Here is a 24,716-nt window from a genome sequence, read left to right on the forward strand (position 1 = left end):
TCCTCCTCAGGCCTCAGATCAGCAATGTTGCCTTCCCTTCTTTTCCCTCACAACTATAATCTTACCAATAAAGGAAAAGCAGGTCCATTAGATAACTGCTCAATGAAGCACATTACCAGGAAAAATGGATGGCAAACAGCAAAGGCTGAAATAGCACTGTACTATGCAAAATACTAGTGCTCTGAAATATACACTTGGGCTTTTTTATAAGCTTAAAAAAAAAAGATAGATTTTTAACATTCAGACACTCACAGGAAAATTCCTTGTCTCAGAAAGATATCGCCTCAGTCATGATATAGAGGCTACAACTGATATTTGGTTTCATCATTCCTAAAATAACACTGCCATCCAATAAGATGTCCCAAAAAGTCACTTCAGGCATCTATAATGCAGCACAATTAGTGCCATCGGCTCCACTGTGACCTGGAAATTTTCAGTTACATTTTCTATGCTATAGGCATTCCACATAGATTACTGGAAAGAAACCCCACAAGGAGAGACACCTTTGAAGAAACCCTCTAGTAAATGAGCCTACAGTGCCTAGAGCTCTAATTTATATCAAAAGGTGTTTCTGTCTTTTTCTCCCATGGTTTTGCCAATCATCTCTTCCAAAAAAGAGAAGCATCTGTATTGACATCGGGCACAAGACTGTATGCAGTCCAGCCAGCAGCAGTTACTATGGGGTGATGGCTTGTTGAAAGGTGAAAGCCTTTTTTGATTCCAGTGATCTGCGGTAACACTTTAACTTTTCAAATATTCTGCAGGGTGTTGGAGTTTTCCCCCCCCCCCAGGAGGTAGGAAAGATCCTTGCAGATCCCCTTATTTCTCTTTAATAATCATATGTGAACACATCTAAGCTTGTCATTACCACTCCTGGGCAATGCAGAAAGGGGTTGCTACAGAGATCTACAAGGTATGCTTCTACCACCCCCAGGAAAAGAGTGTGCTGCCTCCTACAAGCCAATATTCTGTATTGTAAATGGCAGGCCTTTGTTATTCCTTCAGGGATGCACCTTGCTCTAGAGGTGTGACACCTCCTGAGATCCTGCACAGGAACGCAGGGCTCCTCTGCTGAGCCATCCAAAGCTCAGGTGCTAGAAACCTCCCCCATCCCCAAAAAGGCAGAGGAACTACTGCTTATGCCTCTGCAGGTGAGGAGGGCCTGCTCCACGCAAAATGGGTGAGCTTTTGCTGCGTAAGGACGAAGAGCAGGGGAGGAGCCTTACAAGGTGTGTGCACTCCCAGTGCAAAGCCCAATGCTATGGGGTCTCTGGGCCATCCACTTCATGAATCCATTCATTCCCTTCCCCTTCCCTCACCACTCCACACCCTGTGGAGGGGACCTGCACTATGGCTGTTGACACTACTCTACCTATTATGCTGCTGAAGCCTCAGCAAAGCAGATCTGTTGTCACTTCTGGGAGGTGAAAGGATTGCCCAGGTATAGATCCTCAGCCCCAAGCCAAAACAAGTCACTGACAGAATAGGGAATAAACCATTTAAGCCCTAGTTCCCAGTCCCTGTTTCAATCATTAGGCCATACAGCCTCTCAAATTAAACCTAGTTTAGTTACTATCTCTAATGGCTTCTCTTCACTTCAAAGTTAACTCTGTTGTTGCCATTAGCTCAATTCCCACCCACAGATGAAAACGCTTGCATGCAGTGGTACTTTTAAGTTGAGTTGGCTGGCTCGTTGGTGGTATGGGCCAGATTCACTAAGGAATTTTAAACACTACAAACCACAAACCACTCCACAGCCACCTCGCCTAGAAGTATAAACATTTTTGCTGCAAAAGTTCCTTAGCTACCTACGTTTCTGCATCTGGGCATGTGCACTGCTACTGCAGACAGGCAACCAGGTGCCTGTATCACGCCTAAGTCCCTTTCTGATCCTGAAGTTGGGTGAAGATAGGCATAGTCCCAGCTAGGTTGCCTCCAGGGCCCAATCCAGGAGGATGCTCAGAACAAGCCCCCCACTCCACACAAAACAGCTAAGGGGGAAGCCAGTTTTAGCCCAGTGGTTACAAAACTCACAGGTTGTGGAAGACTCCTCTTTAATTCCCCCCTTTGCATGAAAAGGAAAAGAGATTTGAACAGGGGTTTCCTACCTCTCCGGTGAATACACTAATCTCTGAGCTATGGGATATTCTGATTTTGCTTTCACAATCTCTCTTATTGAAACTGTTCCACTTTGTATAATTAAAGATGCACTGGGCCAGAGAGAAAGAGAGAACAATGCTGTAATCCAGTGATGAAGGCACTCATCTGAGAGGTGGGAAACCCATAGTCAAGTCTCTTCTCCTCATTGGACAGAGAAGGGAATTGAAGCAGGGTCTTCCACATCCTAGGGGAGCTCCCTAACCACAGGGCTAAAGGATATAAGGAAATCCTCTTCTCCTCCTCCCTCATCCCTGTTTTGTGTGGAATTAGGCATGCACCACCACTGTTCTTGCAAGAAATAGCTTAGGTGCCTGACTCCAGAAGAGGGTTCCCAGCTGTCCATCTCAAGTGAAATAGTTGCCTCCCTTCAGCCCAGATTTAGGCACCTAAGTTCCTGAGAAGGGCAGGGCTTGGGATTCCCCTCCTCTCAACATTTCTCCATTCAAAAAGTGTAGGGGAGACAGCAAGGGACTACAAAAAGTTTAGGATAGACCAACAAGAATAAATAGGACTTGCAGAGATCCCTAAAGACAGCAAGTGAGCTTCTCTTCTGGGGAGGAGTTCCACAATCAGCATCTGCTGTTGCTTAGTTTAGATAGCTCCCTGCCATCTAGCTTTTGTGGATCTTATTCTCAGGTGTCTCTCTCTCCCCATGCATTGTATAGGAAGTGTAAGTGCCTAATACAGGGTTTGTGAATGCCACTGGGTTGCTAGGCACCTAAAACTTAGGCATTGCAATGCCTAAGTCCCTTTGTGGATCTGGACCTACATAGGCACTGACTTCCTCTCTACCCAGGGGTGATCGACCCTCCCCCACCCCAACCCACACTCCACCCCTTCCTCTAAGCCCCCACCTCCACCCTGCCTCTTCCTGCCCTCGTTCTGCCCCCAGCCCTGCCCCCACTCCACCCCTTCCCCCAACACCCCACCTCTATCCCACCTCTTCCCAACCCCGCCCTCCCTCTTTCCACCCCCTCCCCAGAGCGCGCCCTGTCCCAGCTCCTCCCCCTCCCTCCCAGTGACCCCTGCATGCCACGTGCAGGAGGCGCTGGGACGGAGCAGGAGGAGTTGATTAGCAGGGCTGCAGGCAGGGGGGAGGCGCTGGTGGGAGGGGAGGAGGGAAAGGTGCTTGGATGCCAGTGGGTGCTGAGCACCCGCTAATTTTTTTCCATGGGTGCTCCAGCCCTGAAGCACCCATGGAGTCAGTGCCTATGTGGACCTATAGCAGGGGTGGACAAAACTTTTGGCTCGAGGGCCCATTGGGGTTGCAAAACTGTATGGAGGGCCAGGTAGGGAAGACTGTGCCTCCCCAAACAGCCCCCATCCACCCCCCTCAGAACCCCCGACCTATCCAACCTCCCCTGCTCCTTGTCCCCTAACCGCCTCCTCCTGGGACCCCCCATCCCTAACCGCCCCCGGGACCCTACCACCTATCCAACCCCCCTGCTCCCTGTCCCCTGATTGCCCCGACCCCTATCCACACCCCTGCCCCCTGATAGGCCCCCCAGGACTCCCACGCTTATCTACCCCCCCCTTGTTCCCCATCCCCTGACTGCCCCCTCGAGACTCCCCCCCCGTCCCTTATCCAACCCCCCTGCCCCTTCACCATGCTACTCAGAGCAGCATGTCTGGCAGCTGCGCCGCCCGGCCAGAGCCAGACACGCTGCCGCGCTGCTCGGCAGGAGCACACAACCCCACCGCCCAGAGCGCTGCTCGGCAGGAGTGGTGGGCCAGAGCGCTGCCAATGCGCCGGCATAACTGCAAGGGAGGTTGGGACAGCAGGAGAGCTAGCCTTCCCGACTGGGAGCTCAGGGGCCGGGCAGGATGGTCCTGCAGGCCGGATGTGGCCCGTAGGACATAGTTTGCCCACATCTGACCTACAGGCTGTATCTCCAGTGATCACAACTCATCAGCTATTAACGTCCATCCCACAATTTCCTTCATCTGACCAGAAAGGACTGGCAAGTTCTCCCACAACGCACTGCAAAACATTTCATAGAGCAGTTTACTGCAGCACTAAGAACCATGGGATATGCCTCCAGAAGTCTTAGGCCAGAGTACATCTACACAGGGATAAAAACCTGCTGCTGGCCCAGATCAGCTGACTCAGGTTCACAAGGCTTGGGCTCCCAGACTGAAAAATTGCTGTGTAGACATTAAGGCTTGGGCTTGAGCCTGAGCGTCTACAAAGCAATTTTTAGTTCCCAAGCTCTGCAAGCCTGAGACTGCTGCCATGGATCTTTTATCTCTGTGTAGACATATCCTCACTGCCACACAAATAAGCTCAGCACCCATGCAGATGCAGGAGCTCAAGAGGTATTTTGCAGTGTGGCTGTCAGGGTTCCTTCTCCACTCTGAACTCTAGGGTACAGATGTGGGGACCCGCATGAAAGACCCCCTAAGCTTATTCTTACAGCTTAGGTTAAAAACTTCCAAGGTACAAACTTTGCCTTGTCCTTGAACAGTATGCTGCCACCACCAAGCATTTTAAACAAAGATTTGGACCAGTTGATTCTGGGAAACTTTCACGGGAGAATGCATCAGCCACTTTGTTAGAAGCTCCTGAAATGTGTTGTATGTCAAAATCAAAATCTTGGAGAGCTAAACTCCACCGAAGAAGTTTTTTGTTATTTCCCTTGGCAGTATGAAGCCACTGTAGCGCAGCATGGTCGGTTTGCAGGTGGAAATGCCGTCCCCAAATGTATGGGCATAGCTTTTCCAGAGCATAGGCAATGGCGCAACATTCCTTTTTACTAATTGACCCGTGGCTTTCCCTCTCAGACAGCTTCTTGCTGATAAACACGACAGGATGGAACTCTTGATTCGGTCCTTCCTGCATTAAGACTGCTCACACCCCACACTCGGACGCATCTGTGGTTTCTAGGAACGGTTTGTCAAAGTCTGGGGCCCTTAGCACAGGGTCAGACATGTGTCACTTTAAGCTGGTTAAAGGCCTTCTGACACTCTTCAGTCCACTGAACTGCATTTGGCTGTTTCTTTTTGGTTAGGTCTGTCAGTGGGGTGGCGATTTGGCTGTATTGCAGTACAAAGAGTAATATTCGGCCAAGCCTAAGAAGGATTGGACCTGTTTCTTTGACTTTGGGACAGCCCACTTTTGGATAGCATCCACTTTGGCCTGTAGGGGGTTGATAGTTCCTTGACCCACCAGGTGTCCAAGGTAAGTCACTCTGTTTAGGCCTATTTGACACTTCTTAGCCTTAACAGTTAGTCCTGCCTCCGTTATGTGCTTGAAGACTTTTTGTAGATGTTCCAGGTGTTCTGCCCAGGAATCTGAAAATATGGCCACATCGTCAAGGTAGGCGACTGCATATTCTCCCAATCCTGCTAGGAGACCATCTACAAGTTTTTGGGAGGTGGCGGGTGCATTCTGCAGTCCGAAAGGGAGCACATTAAATTCATACAGCCAGACATGTGTGATGAAGGCTGACCTTTCTTTGGCGGATTCATCTAGCGGTACCTGCCAGTACCCCTTGGTTAAGTCCAAGGTAGAGATGAACTGGGCCCGTCCCAGTTTCTCTAATAGTTCATCTGTGCGTGGCATTGGATAGTTGTCTGGGCGAGTTTCAGCATTTAGCTTACGGTAGTCCACGCAAAAACGTATCTCCCCATCTGGTTTAGGAACTAGAACCACTAGAGATGCCCATGCACTGTGGGAGGGGCGGATTACACCCATCTGTAGCATATTATGGATCTCCTGTTCTATAGCAGTTTTAGCTTGAGGAGACACCCGGTAAGGTTGGGCTCTAATTGGGTGAGCATTACCTGTGTCCATGGAGTGGTATGCCCGTTCAGTCAGTCCTGGGGTGGCTGAGAACGTCGGTGCATAGCTAGTGCACAGCTCCAGGATCTGCTGTTGCTGAATACGCCCAAGGGTCATGGAGAGGTTCACCTCTTCTATGCCACCAGCACTTTTCCCTTCGTAGTAGACACCTTCAGGCCACTCAGCGCCATCTCCTCCCTGGGCTGTAAACTGACAAATCTTTAATTCTCTGGAATAAAAGGGCTTTAGAGAATTAATATGGTATACCTTAGGCTTTCGGTTGGAGGTAGGGAATGCTATGAGATAATTAACAGCTCCCAAGCACTCCTGGACCGTGAATGGCCCTTCCCATGGCGCTTCCATTTTATGGGCCTGGAGAGCCTTTAAGACCATGACCTGGTCTCCTACTTTGAAGGAATGCTCTCTGGCATGTTTATCATAGCAGGCTTTTTGCTCTTTTTGAGCATCCTGTAGGTTTTCTTTAGCAAGGGCTAGAGAGGTTCGGAGGGTGTTTTGTAGGTTGGTTACAAAGTCCAGAATATTAGTTCCTGGAGAAGGTGTAAACCCCACCTATTGCTGCTTCACCAACTGTAATGGCCCCTTAACCTCACGGCCATATACAAGTTCAAATGGTGAAAACCCTAAACTGGGATGTGGTACAGCTCTGTAGGCAAAGAGCAACTGCTGCAACACTAGGTCCCAATCATTGGAGTGCTCATTTACAAATTTACGTATCATGGCCCCCAAAGTTCCATTAAACTTCTCCACCATGCCATTTGTTTGATGGTGGTAAGGGATGGCAACCAAGTGATTTACCCCATGAGCTTCCCAAAGGCTTTCCATAGTTCCTGCCAGGAAATTAGTTCCTGCATCTGTAAGGATATCGGAGGGCCAACCTACCCTGGCAAAAATGTCTGTTAGTGCCTGGTACGCACTTTTAGCCCTGGTGTTGCTTAGAGCTACTGCTTCCGGCCATCGGGTGGCAAAATCCATGAAAGTCAGTATGTACTGCTTTCCTCTGGATGTCTTTTTTGGAAAAGGACCCAGAATATCCACAGCTACTCACTGAAATGGAACCTCAATGATGGGAAGTGGCTGGAGAGGGGCTTTGACCTGGTCTTGGGGTTTTCCCACTCTTTGGCATACCTCACAAGATTGGACATAGGCAGAAACATCCTTGCCCATTCCCTCCCAGTGGAATGACCTCCCCAAATGGTCTTTGGTCCTGTTCACCCCAGCATGGCCACTAGGATGATCATGGGCTAAGCTCAAGAGCTTTTCCTGGTACTTAGTTGGAACTACCAACTGTCTCTGAGGATGCCAGTTTTCCTGGTGCCCACCAGAAAGTTTCCTTGAATTAAAAGTCCTCTTTCTACAACAAACTGGGATCAATTAGAAGAGTTGAAAGGTGGTGGGTTGCTCCGTGCCTCAGTCCAAGCTCTTTGGAGGCTTTCATCTGCTTCCTGTTCGGCTTGGAACTGTTCCCTTGATGCTGGAGACATCAGTTCATCACTGGATTGTGGACCTGGCCTTGGTCCCTCTGGAAGCAATGCAGGTGATGGGCCTGTTTCCGTTGATGGTGAACCACTCTCCGCTGGTGCACTATGGGGTTTTTCAGGCTCTGGCTGAACCTCTTGTTTAGGGTCATCTGCTGCTGCTGCCAGTGCAGGCTCGGTGGTGCCCTCTGGTGATGGAGCTGTAGACAGGATTGCAAGCGCTAGACTCAGTGCTGGCAATGGTTCTGGTGCTGGTTGCCTTGCTGGTTTCGGTTCGGGGACTGGCTTTGGCTGGGTCTCTGGGACTGGATCCACCACGGCCGTTGCAGTCATTGGCAGGGGATCCAGTTCCACCACCTCCATCTGGGTCTCTGGTAACACAGACGGGGCCCTTGTGGAAGTCTCAGGAACAGGGGTAGGTGTGGAAGTTTGCTTAGTCTGGCCGCAGGTGACTATTCCCACCCTCTTGTCCAGCTTTACCTGGTTGGCCAAGTCTTCCCCCAGCAGCATGGGAAAGGGATAATCATCATAGACTGCAAAAGTCCACATTCCTGACCAGCCCTTGTACTGGACAGGCAACTTGGCTGTAGGGAAATCGAAAGAGTTGGACTTGAAGGGTTGAATCGTCACTTGGGCCTCTGGGCTGATTAAGCTGGGGTCCACTAAGGATTGATGGATAGCTGACACGTGCGCTCCAGTGTCCCTCCACGCTGTAACCTTCTTCCCGCCCACACTCACAGTTTCCCTTCGCTCTAAGGGTATCTGGGAGGCATCTGGGCCTGAGGACCTTTGGTGTGACCCCGGTGCAATGAACTGTAATCTGTTGGGGTTCTTGGGGCAATTGGCCTTCACATGCCCCAGCTCATTACATTTAAAACATCACCCAGTTGACTGGTCACTGGGCCAAGGTGGGTTGCTGGAGAATGGTGTGGTGGGACGATAAGGTGTCTGGGGTTTTCCTTGGGATGGAGGTGGGGCCTTGGGTTGCCCCCGGTGATAGGATTTTGTTTTGGGTTGCCCCTTCTGATATTTGCCCCAACTGCTACTAGTTTTTTTCTTTTCTGCCACCTCCACCCATTTGGCTCCAATCTCCCCACTTCGATTACAGCTTCCTTTGCCTCCACCCTGGCTTTTTCTGCCTCCATCTCCAAGTGCCTTAAGGCCATCTGTCTATCATGCTCTTTTTGTTTCTCTTCAGCTTCGGATCTGGCCAGCTCTAGTTTATTAGCTGCTTCACTGGTAGTCATTTTCCTGCTTTCTTATGCTTAACTCTAGCTATACCCGAGAGTTAGGAAGAAAAAAAAAAACTTGTTAATTTCCCTGCAGGAGGTTAACTACCCTACCTTTAGGTAGAGAAAACTCCAGCTCAAAAAAGAAAAATCCCTTTGCAAAAAAACTAACACCTCTGTCTCCAGGCAAATAGACAGAAAACCCTCTAGCTACTCTCAGCTTAAAAAAAGCAAAAAACAAAAAAACCAGACACCCTCTTCAGGTCTGTGCTTTTGGTTCAAAATAATCTCTGGTTCAAAATGATCCCGCCACTCTGCCACCATGTCAGGGTTTCTTCCCCACTCTGAACTCTAGAGTACAGATGTGGGGACCCACATGAAAGACCCCCTAAGCTTATTCTTACCAGCTTAGGTTAAAAACTTCCCCAAGGTACAAACTTTGCCTTGTCCTTGAACAGTATGCTGCCACCACCAAGCGTTTTAAACAGGGAACAGGGGAAGAGTCCACTTGGAGACGTCTTCCCCCAAAATATTCCCCCAAGCCCTACACACCCCCTTTCCTGGGGAGGCTTGAGAATAATATCCTAACCAATTTGTTACAAAATCATCATAGACCCAAACCCCTGGATCTTGGAACAATGGAAAAATCAGTCAGGTTCTTAAAAGAAGGATTTTATTTAAAAAAAAAAGAAAGGTAAAAATCATCTCTGTAAAATCAGGATGGAAAATACTTTACAGGGTATTCAGATTCAAAACACAGAGGATCCCCCTCTGGGCAAAACCTTAAAGTTACAGAAAAGAGGAATAAACCTCCCTCTTAACACAGGGAAAATTCACATAAAACAAAAGATAAACTAATCCGCCTTGCCTGGCTTACCTATACTGGTTGCAATATTGGAGACTTGGATTAGGATGGGTTGGAGAAGATGGATTTCTGTCTGGCCTCTCTCAGTCCCAAGAGAGAACAACCACGTAAACAAAGATCCAAACAAAAGCCTTCCCCCACCCCCACCCCCCAAGATTTGAAAGTATCTTGTCCCCTTCTTGGTCCTTTGGGTCAGGTGCAGCCAGGTTAGCTGAGCTTTTTAACCCTTTACAGGTAACAGGATGTTGCCTCTGGCCAGGAGGGATTTTATAGCACTGTATACAGAAAGGTGGTTACCCTTCCCTTTATATTTATGACAGTGGCACTCTTACTCAAACTAGCCTAACGTGAGAGGAGTACTTCCAGTACAGATGACTCAAATTAACAATATAGTGAAGATCCTGCAAATGTGAGTGCAAAGAGTGAGATCCATCCCCATGAAACCATAGCTGTGTAATGCATTTTATTTATTAATCTGAGCAGTAAATAGTATAATAATAATAAAAAATCAGGAGCATTTGGGTCTGGAGTTTTAAGCCTGTCTAGTGTGCTTTCCTCCCTACTGAGTGCTTGGATGAAGTCCCAGAATAACATATCTAGAAAAAAGGAACAGTGTTTCATAAGGGGCAGGAGGAAAAGCTAACAGCAATTCATCTGCCGGAGGCAATCCTCTTCATTACAATGAATAAATGTTTACTGTTCCTGAATTAGTTGAAGGTGACGTGTGATTCAAACGACAGAGGAAGAAGATGAATTATCTGGAATCAATACCAGACATCCTTGCTTATAAAGAGGTGTGGGTTATATTACTCTTACCTAAAAGTGATTCTCAGCCGGACCCTGAATAAACTTGTTAGCAATTCAATGCCATACTAACTAGCCTAAAGACAGATTAACTACATTTTTCCATTGCTAAATCACTAGTGCATAACATTTGATTCAAGTGTTTTCAAGAGGATAAAAGTATGACTCAGGTTTTTCTCCCTCCCCCCTTTTGGGGGGGGGGGGGTTGGTTGGTACAGGCAGTGGCTATGTTCCAATTTATTTGTAATGAGCAAGTTGACAACATTCTAAAAATAAATTTGAAGGAATATTTTATGCAAGGTGGTATCACAAAGAAAACCATGCCCCATAAATGTCTTACAAAATGCTTGTTGCTTTACTTTCCAGAAACGGACAGGCAGCAATAAAAGAACTGAAAACAATGCATATATTTTTGTCAGCTTTGCTTGTTTATAGGATTTGTTGACATGATCTTTCTAATTTTGATCCAAAAGTTAATATCCTATTTTTTTCTTCTTCATTTAACTGCCAGCAAATATCATCTGACATTAATACATTTCAGTACTGGCCTACTTTAGTACTTTACTGGCCTACTGTCATTCCAAATGTCCACATTTGTGATTAATGGAGTGATGTCACTTGAGAAGTAAATCTCCCATCAAAAATAAATGGAAATCATCTTGCTTTTTTCTCTTTTAAAATTGTAAGTCCCTTGAAATGTGACAAAGCCCCCATGCAAGATTTTCAAAAGCATCCAAGTGATTTAGGAACCAAAGTCTCATAGAAAAATCAGTATGACTAATTGACTTAAGAGCCAAAGTGCCACTGAATTTCCATGAGACTTCAGCTCCGAAGTCACTTAACTGTTTTTAAAAATGTTACCTCAGTAAATTAATGGTAACAGTAAAAGTGAAATTCACTCCTCTGTGGACGGTCTGTACACCATAAGTCTATATCTCTTAAGCCCTGTGATGGGTCTACAGCAGTGGGCCCCAAACTGTGGGGGATGCACACCTAGAGGGGCATGGAAAAATGTTCGGGGGGGCACATGGTGGGGCCCAGGCCAGCTCCCATAGGGGGCAGGGAGGGAGCACCACTGTCCCCAGCCCAGCTCTGGACTTAGCTGCAAATCTGCTGCACCCCCAGCCATAGCTCTACTCCACCCCCAGCTCTACTCCCAGCCCAGCTCTGGCCCCAGCTGCAGCTCTGCTCTGCCCCCGGTCTGGCTACAGCCCCTGCCGCAGCTCTACTCCACCCCTTATTCTGCCCCCAGCCCAGCCCTCATTCTCTCTCCTCCCCAGGCCAGCTCCTCCCCCATCCCCAGTTCAGCCCCCAGTTCCACCTTCAGCCCAAGCTCCTCTGCTGAGCAAACTGAACAGTAATGGAGGGGGGTGGGGCGTGCATAGATTCCATTACTAGTAAGGAGGGAGCATGACAAGAAAAGTTTGGGCACCACTGGTCTACAGGGTTCGGGAGAGGGAAAGAAGGGGCTGTACAGTGGAGTCTATGTATCACCTTACACACCATGGTGCAGGTACTCTATGTCAACTCCAAATAGGCTACCTAAGAGTGGTATTTGGAAGAGGTCATTGGATTCATGTCTTGAGCTGGACTGCAGCCCCAGGGCCTGCCACCGGGTATGAAGTCATTGATTATTATTATTACTACAGCAGCGCCTAGGGACCAATCACAAATGGGGCACCATTGTGCCAAGCACTGTACACGCATAGTCCCTGCCCCCAAAGAGCTTACAAACTAAACAGACAAGACACCCAAAAGGCAGAATACACAAGCAGAGTGATCAATTATGGTAGAATCATAGAATCATAGAATATCAGGGTTGGAAGGGACCTCAGGAGGTCATCTAGTCCAACCCCCTGCTCAAAGCAGGACCAATCCCCAATCAAATCATCCCAGCCAAGGCTTAGTAGCTAACATCATGTTTGTTCCTTTATTATTATTTCAGGAATAGTTAGGTGGGGATTGGCTAAATGGAAAGTAGAGGGTAAGAGGGGTAGATGTGGAGTGAAGCTAAAGGGAAGTAACTGTAAGGGAGGAAAGGATTGGAGCAAACACCCAATCAGCACAGGGCATAGAATGTCTAGTATTTTCCACTGAATGCATCCGATGAAGTGAGCTGTAGCTCACGAAAGCTTATGCTCAAATAAATTTGTTAGTCTCTAAGGTTCCACAAGTACTCCTTTTCTTTTTGCGAATACAGACTAACATGGCTGCTACTCTGAAACTAGTCAACACTGTAGTAGGTTATCTGAATGACCAGAGGTCCCTGCTTTGGTCTCTTCTGCCCCTACCAGCTGGCACTCTCTTTTAGCCCAGTGGATAGGGAACTCACCCAGGGCTGGGAGACCCTAGTTTAATCCCCACTCTGCATGATGAGGAAAAGGGTTTGGAACAGGGGTTTCCTACACCTCTGATGAATACACTAATGACTGAGCTATGGGATATTCTGAGGTGAGGCTTTCTCAATCTCTCTTATTGAAACTGTTCCACCTTGTATAGTTAAAGATGCATTGGACCAGAGACAAAGAGAGAGAATGACTCTGTAGTCCAGTGGTTAAGGCACAGTACCATCTCTGCATCACCTATACACCCTGGTGAAGGGACTCCATTATCAGCTCCAAAGAAGCTACTCAAGAGTGGTGTTTGGAAGAGGTCAGTTTTTCCTCCAAAGCCACATGTGGGGAAGATGAGACATCACCGGGTCCCAGTGCCCCCATACTAAGCAGAAGGCCATGAACCCTGCCAATTTCCCACCCTTACTTGGTTTTAATCTAGTTTCTTTTTAGAGGTCTTACTTTAGTTTTGTTTTCTTTTATTTTTTATACACCAGCACCATCCCAGAACTTCCACTTATTTCCATGATTCACAGCAACAGCAGCAGCAACACAGAGGCTCTAATTTGTTTGCTGGAAGCAGATTTTCATTACTAGAATTGGATGTCTTCCTCAGAGACCTTTGGAAAGGGCTCCATTTTACAAAACTGCAGCATTTCAAGTGAGGTCTGATTGCTGAAAGATCCCATTTTACCGAGTAACCTAATATCATTTACATCTTTCCACAGCTATAAAGGGCTTGATTTTTAATTCATGTAATGTTCCCACTGAGAACAGTGCCTCTGCTAAAAGCCTCTAGTATATTAATTTGCTGGAAAAGAAATTCAAAAAGAATCTTTATTGGGTGGGAGCTAAATTGCTCAGGGGACTGATAATAAGATACCCAGTCTCACCTGTAAGCCACTCATTCAAATCCAGCTACGGTCAATACTAACAGTTGTATGATTGCTATTTAATGGTCTTACTCCTGTTATGATGGACAGGTAACACCATCACAATTGTCAACCTTACTGACAGTCTCAATGAAAAGACCATGGACTAAATGGACCATGGAAGCAAGCTCACCTCTCATCCCAGCAGTGGCCCTTCCAGGTCATGATTAAAACAAGTTGGCAGGCCAGTATGAGGGAGGTTTGCCTTGCTAAACATGCACTCAAGCCAGTAACAAACTGATGTCCTCCATCTATCAAACCAGCACTAAATTCACTTAAAAACTACTATCAGGGGTGTTTTATTTATAGTTAAACACATAAAACTGAGTTTTTATGGGTGTCATAATTAAATACCAGGGGATGGCACGCTTCATGGCTTGTGTAGGTTGAGCTCATTGCACACACTCAGGGTATGTCTACACTACGAAATTACATCGAACTTATAGAAGTCAGTTTTTTAGAAATCTTTTTTAATATAGTCGATTGTCTGTGTCCCCACACAAAATGCTCTAAGTGCATTAAGTGCATTAACTTGGCGGGGTGCTTCCACAGTACCGAGGCTAGCGTCAACTTCCGGAGTGTTGTACTGTGGGTAGCTATCCCACAGTTCCCGCAGTCTCCGCTGCCCATTGGAATTCTGGGTTGAGATCCCAATGCCTGATGGGGCAAAAAACATTGTCGTGGGTGGTTCTGGGTACATGTCATCAGGCCCTCCCTCTGTGAAAGCAACGGCACACAATCGTTTCGTGCCTTTTTTCCTGAGTTACCTGTGCAGAAACCATACCACGGCAAGCACGGAGCCTGCTCAGCTCACTGTCACCGTATGTCTCCTGGGTGCTGGCAGACGTGGTACTGCATTGCTACACAGCAGCAGCAACCCATTGCCTTGTGGCAGCAGACAGTGCAATAGGCCTGAAAACCATCCTCATCGTGTCCGAGGTGCTCCTGGCCACCTCGGTAAGGTCGGTCAGGAGCGCCTGGGCAGATATGGGCGCAGGGACTAAATTAGGAGTGACTCAACCAGGGCATTCTCTTTAGTCCTGCAGGCAGTCCTATTGTACCATCTTATGGTGAGCAGGCAGGAGATGAGGATGGCTAGCAGTCCTATTGCATCATCTTTTGCCGGGCAGCCAGGAGATGTGGATGGCTTGCAGTCCTACTGCACCGTCTGCTGCCAGCCAAAGATGTAAAAGATAGATGGAGTGGATCAAAACAAGAAATAGACCAGATCTGTTTTGTATTCATTTGCTCCTCCCTCCCTCCGTGAAATCAATGGCCGACAATCGTTTTGGTGAGGTCTGTCAGGGACACCTTGAAAACTTTAATGGAGATTCAGTCCTGCCTGAAATACCAGAGGGAGGGATAGCTTAGTGGGTTGAGCATTGGCCTGCTAAACCCAGGGTTTTGAGTTCAATCTTTGAGGGGGCCATTCTGTGTGACAGTTGTTTTTGTTTCTCCTTGATGTAAAGCCACCCCCTTTGTTGATTTTAATTCCCTGCAAGCCAACCCTGTAAGCCATGTCATCAGTCGCCCCCCCTCCATCAGAGCAACGGCAGACAATCGTTCCATGCCTTTTTTCCGTGCACACGCCATATCATGGCAAGCCTGGAGCCCACTCAGATCACTTTGGCAATTAGAAGCACATTAAACACCATGTGCATTATCCAGCAGTATATGCAGCACCAGAACCTGGCAAAGCAAAACTGGGCGAGTAGGTGACGTCAGCACGGTGACGAGAGTGATGAGGACACGGACACAGACTTCTCTCTAAGCACGGGCCCTGGCAATGCGGGCATCATGGTGCTAATGGGGCAGGTTCATGTGGTGGAACACCGATTCAGCGCCCGGGAAACAAGCATAGACTGGTGGGACCACCTAGTGTTGCGGATCTGGGACGATTCCCAGTGGCTGCCAAAGTTTCGCATGCATAAGGGCACTTTCATGGAACTTTGTGACTTGCTTTCCCCTGCCCTGAAGCACATGAATACCAAGATGAGAGCAGCCCTCACAGTTGAGAAGCAAGTGGCAATAGCCCTGTGGAAGCTTGCAATGCCAGACAGCTACAGGTCAATCGGGAATCAATTTGGAGTGGGCAAATCTACTGTGGGGGCTGCTGTGATGCAAGTAGCCAACGCAATCAAAGATCTGCTGATATCAAGGGTACTGACCCTGGGAAATGTGCAGGTCATAGTGGATGGCTTCGCTGCAATGGGATTCCCTAACTGTCGTGGGGCCATAGACGGAACCCATATCCCTATCTTGGCACCGGAGCACCAAGCCAGCGAGTACATAAACCGCAAGGGGTACTTTTCAATAGTGCTGCAAGCACTGGTGGATCACAAGGGATGTTTCACCAACATCAACATGGGATGGCCGGGAAAGGTATATGACGCTTGCATCTTCAGGAACTCTGGTCTGTTTCAAAAGCTGCAGGAAGGAACTTTATTCCCAGACCATGAAATAACTGTTGGGGATGTTGAAATGCCTATAGTTATCCTTGGGGACCCAGCCTACCCCTTAATGCCATGGCTCATGAAGCCATACACAGGCAGCCTGGACAGTAGTCAGGAGCTGTTCAACTACAGGCTGAGCAAATGCAGAATGGTGGTAGAATGTGCATTTGAACGTTTAAAAGCACGCTGGCACAGTTTACTGACTCGGTTAGACCTCAGCGAAACCAATATTCCCACTGTTATTACTGCTTGCTGTGCACTCCACAATATCTGTGAGAGTAAGGGGGAGACGTTTATGGCGGGGTGGGAGGTTGAGGCAAATTGCCTGGCCACTGGTTATGCGCAGCCAAACACCAGGGCAGTTAGAAGAGCACAGGAGGGCGTGTTGCGCATCAGAGAAGCTTTGAAAACCAGTTTCATGACTGGCCAGGCTACGGTGTGAAAGTTCTGTTTGTTTCTCCTTGATGAAACCCCCCGCCCCTTGGTTCACTCTACTTCCCTGTAAGCTAACCACCCTTCCCTCCTCCCCTCCATCATCGCTTGCAGAGGCAATAAAGTCACTGTTGCTTCCCATTCATGCATTCTTTATTAATTCATCACACAAATACGGGGATAACTGCCAAGGTAGCCTGGGAGGGGTGGTGGAGGAGGGAAGGACAAGGCCACACAGCACTTTAAAAGTTTAAAACTTATTGAATGCCAGCCTTCTGTTGCTTGGGCAATCCTCTGGGGTGGAGTGGCTGGGTGGCCGGAGGCCCCCCCACCACGTTCTTGGGCATCTGGGTGAGGAGGCTATGGAACTTGGGGAGGAGGGCGGTTGGTTACACAGGGGGTGTAGCGGCGGTCTGTGCTCCAGCTGCCTTTCCTGCAGCTCAACCATATGCTGGAGCATATTAGTTTGATCCTCCAGCAGCCTCAGCATTGAATCCTGCCTCCTCTCATCACGCCGCCGCCACCTCTCAGCTTCAGCACTCTCTTCAGCCCACCTCTTACTCTCTTCAGCCCGCCACCTCTCCTCCCGGTCATTTTGTGCTTTCCTGCACTCTGACATTGTCTGCCTCCATGCATTCGTCTGTGCTCGGCCAGTGTGGGAGGACAGCCTGAGCTCAGAGAACATTTCATCGTGAGTGTGTATTTTTCAACTTCTAATCTTCATTAGCTTCTGGGAAGGAGAAGATCCTGTGATCCTTGAAACACATGCAGCTGCTGGAGAAAAAAAAAGGGTCAGTGGTATTTAAAAAAAAAACACATTTCATAGAACAATGGGTACACTCTTTCACAGTAAACCTTGCTGTTAACATTACATACATAGCACATGTGCTTTCGTTCCAAGGTTGCATTTTGCCTCCCTACACCACGTGGGTAGCCCCTCCCCGTGGCTAACAGCGGGAAACATTTCTGTTCAGCCACAGGCAAACAGCCCAGCAGGAACGGGCACCTCTGAATGTCCCCTTAAGAAAAGCACCCTATTTCAACCAGGTGACCATGAATGATATCACCTCTCCTGAGGATAACACAGAGAGATAAAGAATGGATGTTGTTTGAACGCCAGCAAACATACACTGCAATGCTTTGTTCTACAATGATTCCCAAGTACGTGCTACTGGCCTGGAGTGGTAAAGTGTCCTACCATGGTGGACAGAATAAGGCTGCCCTCCCCAGAAACCTTTTGCAAAGGCTTTGGGAGTACATCCAGGAGAGCTGCAAATGCCAGGGCAAATTAATCATTAAACATGCTTTCTTTTAAACCATGTATACTATTTTAAAAGGTACACTCACCAGAGGTCCCTTCTCCTTCTGGTGGGTCCGGGAGGCAGCCTTGGGTGGGTTCAGGGGGTACTGGCTCCAGGTCCAGGGTGAGAAACAGTTCCTGGCTGTCGGGAAAACCGGTTTCTCCACTTGCTTGCTGTGAGCGATCATCTTCCCCGTCTCCAAAACCTGCTTCTGTGTTGCCTCCATCTCCATTGAAGGAGTCAAACAACACGGCTGGGGTAGTGGTGGCTGACCCCCCTAAAATGGCATGCAGCTCATCATAGAAGCGGCATGTTTGGGGCTCTGACCCGGAGCGGCCGTTCGCCTCTCTGGTTTTCTGGTAGGCTTGCCTCAGCTCCGTAAGTATCACGTGGCACTGCTTCGGGTCCCTGTTATGGCCTCTGTCCTTCATGCCCTGGGAGATATTGACAAACGTTTTGGCATTTCGAAAACTGGAACGGAGTTCTGATAGCACTGATTCCTCTCCCCATACAGCGATCAGATCCCGTACCTCCCGTTCGGTCCATGCTGGAGCTCTTTTGCGATTCTGGGACTCCATCACGGTCACCTCTGCTGATGAGCTTTGCACTCACCTGCAGCTTGCCACGCTGGCCAAACAGGAAATGGAAATTCAAAAGTTTGCGGGCCTTTTCCTGTCTACTTGGCCAAAGCATCTGAGTTGAGAGTGCTGTCCAGAGCAGTCACAATGGAGCACTCTGGGATAGCTCACGGAGGCCAATACCATCTAATTGCGTCCACAGTACCCCAAATTCGACCCGGCAAGGCTGATTCAGCACTAATCCCCTTGTTGGGGGTGGAGTAAGGAAATTGATTTTAAGAGCCCTTTAAGTCGAAAAAAAGGGCTTCGTCGTGTGGACGAATGCAGGGTTAAATCAATTTAACGTTGCTAAATTCAACCTCAACTCCTAGTGTAGACCAGGGCTCAGGGCTCCTTGCACTCCTCCATTTCCCACCCCCAAAGCTCCCTTCATGCCACCCTTCCATCTCTTTCTATTTCAGGGACTCCCTGCAATTCCCCCAACCGCCTCCCTCATGCCTCAGGCTCCGTATATCTGCCACTCTCTCCCTGCAATGGCAGAGGCTCTATGTGCCCCCCACAGTAGGGTGCCCCTTTCTCCCCTGCATAGCAGGGATTCTGTGTGAACCCCATTCTCCCCGATTGCATGGTTTACCATTCTCACCCCCGTGCCAGAAGCTCTGGGTGCACCTCCATTACACCCTTCCCTGCATGCCAGAAGCTTTGTCTGTCTCCCTTTCTTCCCTCCAGCCTTACCTGCTGGATAAAGGCCACTCTATCCAACAGAATAACCCCCTTAAAGCAGAAACCAGTAGGGGAAATCATGACAGCTAAGTGCCATTGGAGACCTGGGCTGTAACGCTGCTTGTTCTGTAGAGGAGGGGAGAATGGGTTCAAAATTCCCTGATAGAATCCTTTGGGGGAATTGGTAGAGTTTTTCTCACACCCTCCTCCAGCTTTTTCCCACAAGAGGGGGTGCTTTGGCCAACAAGTGTTTGGTATGTCTACACTACAATTAAACATCTACAGATCTGGCGCATATTAGTTGACTCAGGTTCACAGAGCCCAGGCTATGGGACTGTTCAACTGCAATGTACATAGTTGGGCTTGGGCCCTGAGCCCCCACAATGGGGAGGGTCTCAGAGCCCAGGCTCCGGCCTGAGCCTGAACTTCTACACTGCAGTTAAACAGCCCAGGCCAGTTGACACGGACCATCTGTGGGTGTTTAATTGCAGTGTAGACATACCCATTTACTTCAGAGTTTGTAAACCCAGCAGGAAGTAGCAGAAAGCTCCCTGAATTAGGTTTCAGTATACCTCATAGAAGAAGGAACTAGTATGTTCCACACAGGCGTGAGGGGAGACCTAATGTCACCTGAATGTGGTCAACTGCTACAAGAAATGTCCAAATTAGAGGTGCAAAATACTGCTGGCCCAGTCCTGCACCCACTGAAGTCAGTGACAAAATTCTCTTTGACTTCAGTGGGTGCAGGACTGGGCCTGTATTGTTTGGGTTTGAATAAGATGAAGCATAAAAGTGTGTTTTTCTTTGCTCTTCTCTTAATGCAAACCACCCTCCCTACTTCCTCCTGATCTTGCTTGGGCTTGAAAAGTGTTGAGCTCCTCGTGTCACTGCTGCTCAGACTACAAAGGAATGTCTAGTTTGCTGTGCCTGGTTGATAATGTAAGATACTATCTTCATATATTAAGTTATGTAGAGAGATTTAAGAGATGGAGAATAACACTTAACAAGCAGTTCTCAGCAATGAATCTTTTACAGTTGTGGTGAACAGAAATGGTTCTGCTGAGATGAGCTGCCACACAGGGAGAAAGAATTTTGTGCATTCTCCTCACTCCCCCACACTGCACTTAAGGAGAGGGGGTGGTGGGAAGAGACAGTTACAGTGAGCTACATTTATCTTACAGACCCAGAGTTCTATATGGTTGGCCAACTATTAGCAGTTCCCTGGTGCAACGAACCCCTGCAGAGAACACATCAGAAGAAAGGGATATTTGAGAGGCATCAGCCTCCTTACCTCCTCGGCTGGTTCCCACCTCCCACTTGCCTTATCCAATAATCCTGTGACTGCCGCTAGCTGGGGTCTTTTTCTGTCCCTGCCTTCTCCTGGTTGCAGCTTCTGTCCTACTCAAGGCCTTTTACTGCACACCTTCTCAGAATCGCTACTTCCTTCAAGCAAGATTTCCAGAAATGCTCTCAATCCCACTGGACTGCTGCTGTCCTGATTAATATAGACTCTGGGCCCACAACTTGAAAGTTGCCATTAGGTATCTGCTGCTTTGTAAATTGCATGTAAAACACTCTCCCATTGAATTCTTCCATCTTAAATCTGACAGTAATAAATAGTAATAATAATAATAATATGAAACCAATAATTATTAAACACATTTTTCAGTAGCGTGTGCCTCCAACAATTCCTTCGGGTCACTAGCTGCAAGAACTCACTTATCTCTCTCTTGAAGAAAATGAAAAAAACCTGTCACAACCAAGGATGCAACAGAACTCTGCAAACTCTAGGTTGATTATAAATTTTTTGTGTTCGTGTGTACATAAGCATTAAAGGGTTTCATCTCACCTAGGCACTAGGGTAATTTGAGCTCTTTTCACCTTCCATTTTAAGATCTCTCTCTGTCATATACGTGCACAAGCATTAGTCTAAACTGATAATTTGCTTAGCAATCATGTTACAGGTCTTCCATACAGGCCAGATTCAATATAATGTCTCTCCATCTTCTTCACTGCAGAAGTGGAATTTTTCTGTGCTTGTATGGACTTCTGCTTTGCAAAAGACAGATGAAGTTTCTATCGAACTTGGCCCTATGCGGTGATCTCTATGCCACAGATTTATGAAGGTGATCCCCAACATAAAGATAAGGTCATTCATAGTGGCTGTGTGCTAACATTCTGAAACAACTTCGTATTTACCTTAGCTATAATATATAAATTTTACGCCCCATACGGAAAAAGATATTTTTAACACCTTTGTGTTGCATATATTTTATAGCATCTCATATTTTACATCCACATGTAATGGATTTTATTAAACTTAAACAACTGATTAAAAATAGATTTTCACACATTGGACATTTGTTTCTCTCTTTATTCTGAAGCAAAACAGTTCCTGGTTTGCTTGCCTTCAAGTGCTACTGAGGAAGGCTACCTTATGTTGAATGATCTGTATTTGAACTGGCAGAAGAGGATCAGCACTGGCCAACTAATTTTTGTATACAAAGACTGCATCATATTATTGAATACAAACTATTCTATTGGCACGGTTTGCCAGCTCTTCTGCATCTTACATGATACTTGATTAAAGACATTCCTATGTCTCTCTTACAAGTTTCTGAATACTGGTACATACACTTTAGAAAGAAAATACTAACAAATTCCAAAACCTATCAATATGCAAGTGAACAGTGAAAGGCTATGATATTCCTTTATGAATCATGAATAATACATATAACAGGTATAGTGACATGGGGAATCGGGGTCAGCAGCCTTGAAGCACACAACACAAACTTTAGAAGGCAACCACCCAAAAAAAGCACAGTGCTAGAGCGGATGATTTAGTTGGGGATTGGTCCTGCTTTGAGCAGGGGGTTGGAGTAGATGACCTCCTGAGGTCCCTTCCAACCCTGATATTCTATGCGTCTATGATCTAATCCAGAAACGGGCATCTAATGTAGTGGGAGTCAACTAATGGAAGTTAGTCTAGCTTTAGTAATAAAGTGAAAAAATAAAACCATTTTTAACCCATTTTAAACTAATGTCTCAGTATTCTATATTTAAAGTCAATTCTCCTCTGATTCCCAGCTTTTAAAGAGAAATTATTTTTCAAAGAAACAACAGTTGAAGATCACATCTTGAATGACCATTGAACAATATTACCGTAACAGAGGCTTACCTTTCCCGCATTAGGTGTGGCCGTAGAATCCATTTCCAGCTCACCAGTTGGTTAGTTTAGCCTTCCAGCCAAACAGTCCTCTCCTTCCACTGTAAATTCCAATGAACATATGCCCTGGTATTGCCAAACCCAAAAGTCCAAAAATAATGAGTCAAGGACCCCCTAAAATCATTAAATTAAAAAAACAAACGTTGGATTCTTTTTATTTACCTTATGGGTTTTGAGTCTTTAGGGTTCATATTTTTCAAGCTTTTTTCCACAACAGTAGGGACTAGAAACCTAGCTTTCATTAAAAAAAAAAATTCTCAGTCGCTTGACTCCAGGAGCTAGGACCTTCAAAAAAAAAAAAAAAAAACCATAGCAAATATCACAATAAAATTGCAAAAGTCAGCAACACCAAAGCCCAAACAAAACTGTTGCTTAGTTTCACTCTCTGAGCCTCAGCCCCCTATCCAGCATTGGTTCAACCTTCACCCCTTGTTTGCAGAGATCCACAACTAGTCCTTCATCCATTAATTACAACAAGATGTATGAGCACAACATAACACTACTAAAGCTAAGAAGAACTCATGCACTCTGTCTACCTTAGACTTCAGCCCTAGGAGCCAACACAAGCCCTATTCCACAGCTCAGCAGCAGCCAGTATAAATATTTATTTCCGCCAGAGCGCTGATTGGCATTCAGATAAGCAAACAGAACTTGGCCTCTCCACCCTGGCAGAACTCTGGAAGGAAATCCCTCCTCTACTTCCTGCTACCAACTCCTCTCTCTTGCTTTTGGAAAAACAGCTGTGTGGGCTGTGGCAGGGACACAGCAGACTGAGTCTGAGTTCCAGTTTGGGGGGACAGACCCAGGAAGTAGCCTGAGCACATTACCCTGCACTGCATCAAAGAATTGGAGAAAGCCCTAATGGAAGGGGGTCCCTGCTATGGGAGTGGGGGTCTGAAGCTGGGGGGGGGGGGCACTTGGACAGTTTGTTTGCTCATGAAACCAGTTGCTCATGACCACACTGTTGGAGTGATTTCTGGGTGAATTCCTGTCTCCTCATAGGCTCTAAGGGGGGGCTTCCCCCTACCTTAGGCAAGAGGAGGGAGTTTGGAACTGATGGCTAGTAAGGGATGCCCACCCCCAAGAAGCAGCTGTATTGGCCCATCTCATTCTTTTTCCCACCCCAGACTACATCCTAGGGCTGCTTCCCTCCCTCCCTTTTTTGTAAAGGACTTCTCCCTGGATCTTCTATGGGCTTCTTCAGCACAGCCTCTCCCAAAGTTCTTCCCCAACTCCCTTTCTGCTGTGAGCTCTATGGGCAGGCCCAGTTACTAGAGAACTCCATCAAGAGATGACTACAGCTGCTCTCACCATCCAGACAAAAGGCTTTTCTCAGCATACACTGCTTTCCTCCTACAGTTTCTATTAGTCCATCTGTGAACTTCAAATGCTAGAATCTCTAAGTCCTGAGACTAATATGATAGCAGGAGAGCTGGGCCTGGAGCCTGCAATTAAAGGGCCAGCATATTCTGTTACAATGAATTTTGTATATAATCAAATATAATTTTAGTTACACTCATGTAGTCATTGCAGAGCATCATCATCTAGTGGATAGAGTATAAAACTAAGACTCAAAATGTGGGTTTTAATACTGTCTCTGCCATTGACTGGCTGTGTTGCTTTTAGCAAGTTGCTTCACTTTCCTATGCTGGGGACAATACTTATTCAACTTTGTAAAGTGCTTTGGGATCTATGGGTGTAAATGTTATATGAGTGTTTTTATTATTCATAAAGCAAATTATTAGTAAACGGGTTCCTTAATTGCACTTTCCATGTGAAAATGCTGGGCATGCTCCAATGTGTTTTCTTTTTGCCTGAATCAGGCTGATGGTTATAGCTCACAAATGACCTATTCAACAGGGAAATAGGAAATCAGAAAATGAGTTACTTTGACTTGTTTTGTTCTGGGGTTTATCAGCATTTTATGTACTTGTCTCCGCAGGCTATATCAGAGCCAGTAGCAGGTTTGTTTCCTTGGGACCTGAAGACAATATGGGTTATTGTAGGTATCTATGTGAACTGAACAATCAGTTTACAGCTGAGACTTGCTAGAGCTTTGCAGTTAAATTTTCCAAAGATTCCATCTGTAGTGGGCACGTTCTAATACTTTGCCTGCAGCTGCACGTCTGGACTGATGTGGGCTGCAGGTGGGTACTGGAATTGAGAGCAAGGGAAACTCTCTTTCTTGTACTCTCAGTAATCTTGTTGGGCTCAGACTATATAGAGAAGGAAGTTGCCTTATTTGAATGCAGAAGGAACAAGAGCTGGAACTGAGGAGGTGGGGGAAGTAGATTGGGACAAGGAGACGGGCTGGAGGCTGGGAGTGGGGTGGGGAGAAGATTGAGACTGGCTGGGCAAGGAGGCTGGAGTATGGAGAAGACTAGAAATGGGAACCAGGGAGGG

General features: G+C 47.1%; 1 long non-coding RNA gene across 2 annotated transcripts in view; it reads right to left on the bottom strand.

Moving 5' to 3' along the window:
* LOC122466121 overlaps positions 1-23,012 on the bottom strand; it is an 82,913-nt gene extending 59,901 nt beyond the window's left edge. The window contains exons 1-2 of one of the 2 annotated variants that reach the window (XR_006291401.1): positions 22,841-23,012; positions 22,266-22,379 (exon numbers count right to left, since the gene is read on the bottom strand). This is a non-coding gene — a long non-coding RNA (uncharacterized LOC122466121). Of the gene's footprint in view, positions 1-22,265 lie in introns of both variants that reach the window. The other variant, XR_006291399.1, reaches the window with a different exon arrangement.
* Positions 23,013-24,716: the final 1,704 nt, after the last annotated feature.

The sequence above is a fragment of the Chelonia mydas genome, chromosome 6 (genome assembly GCF_015237465.2).
Source record: "Chelonia mydas isolate rCheMyd1 chromosome 6, rCheMyd1.pri.v2, whole genome shotgun sequence".
Taxonomy (NCBI): Eukaryota; Metazoa; Chordata; order Testudines; family Cheloniidae; genus Chelonia; species Chelonia mydas.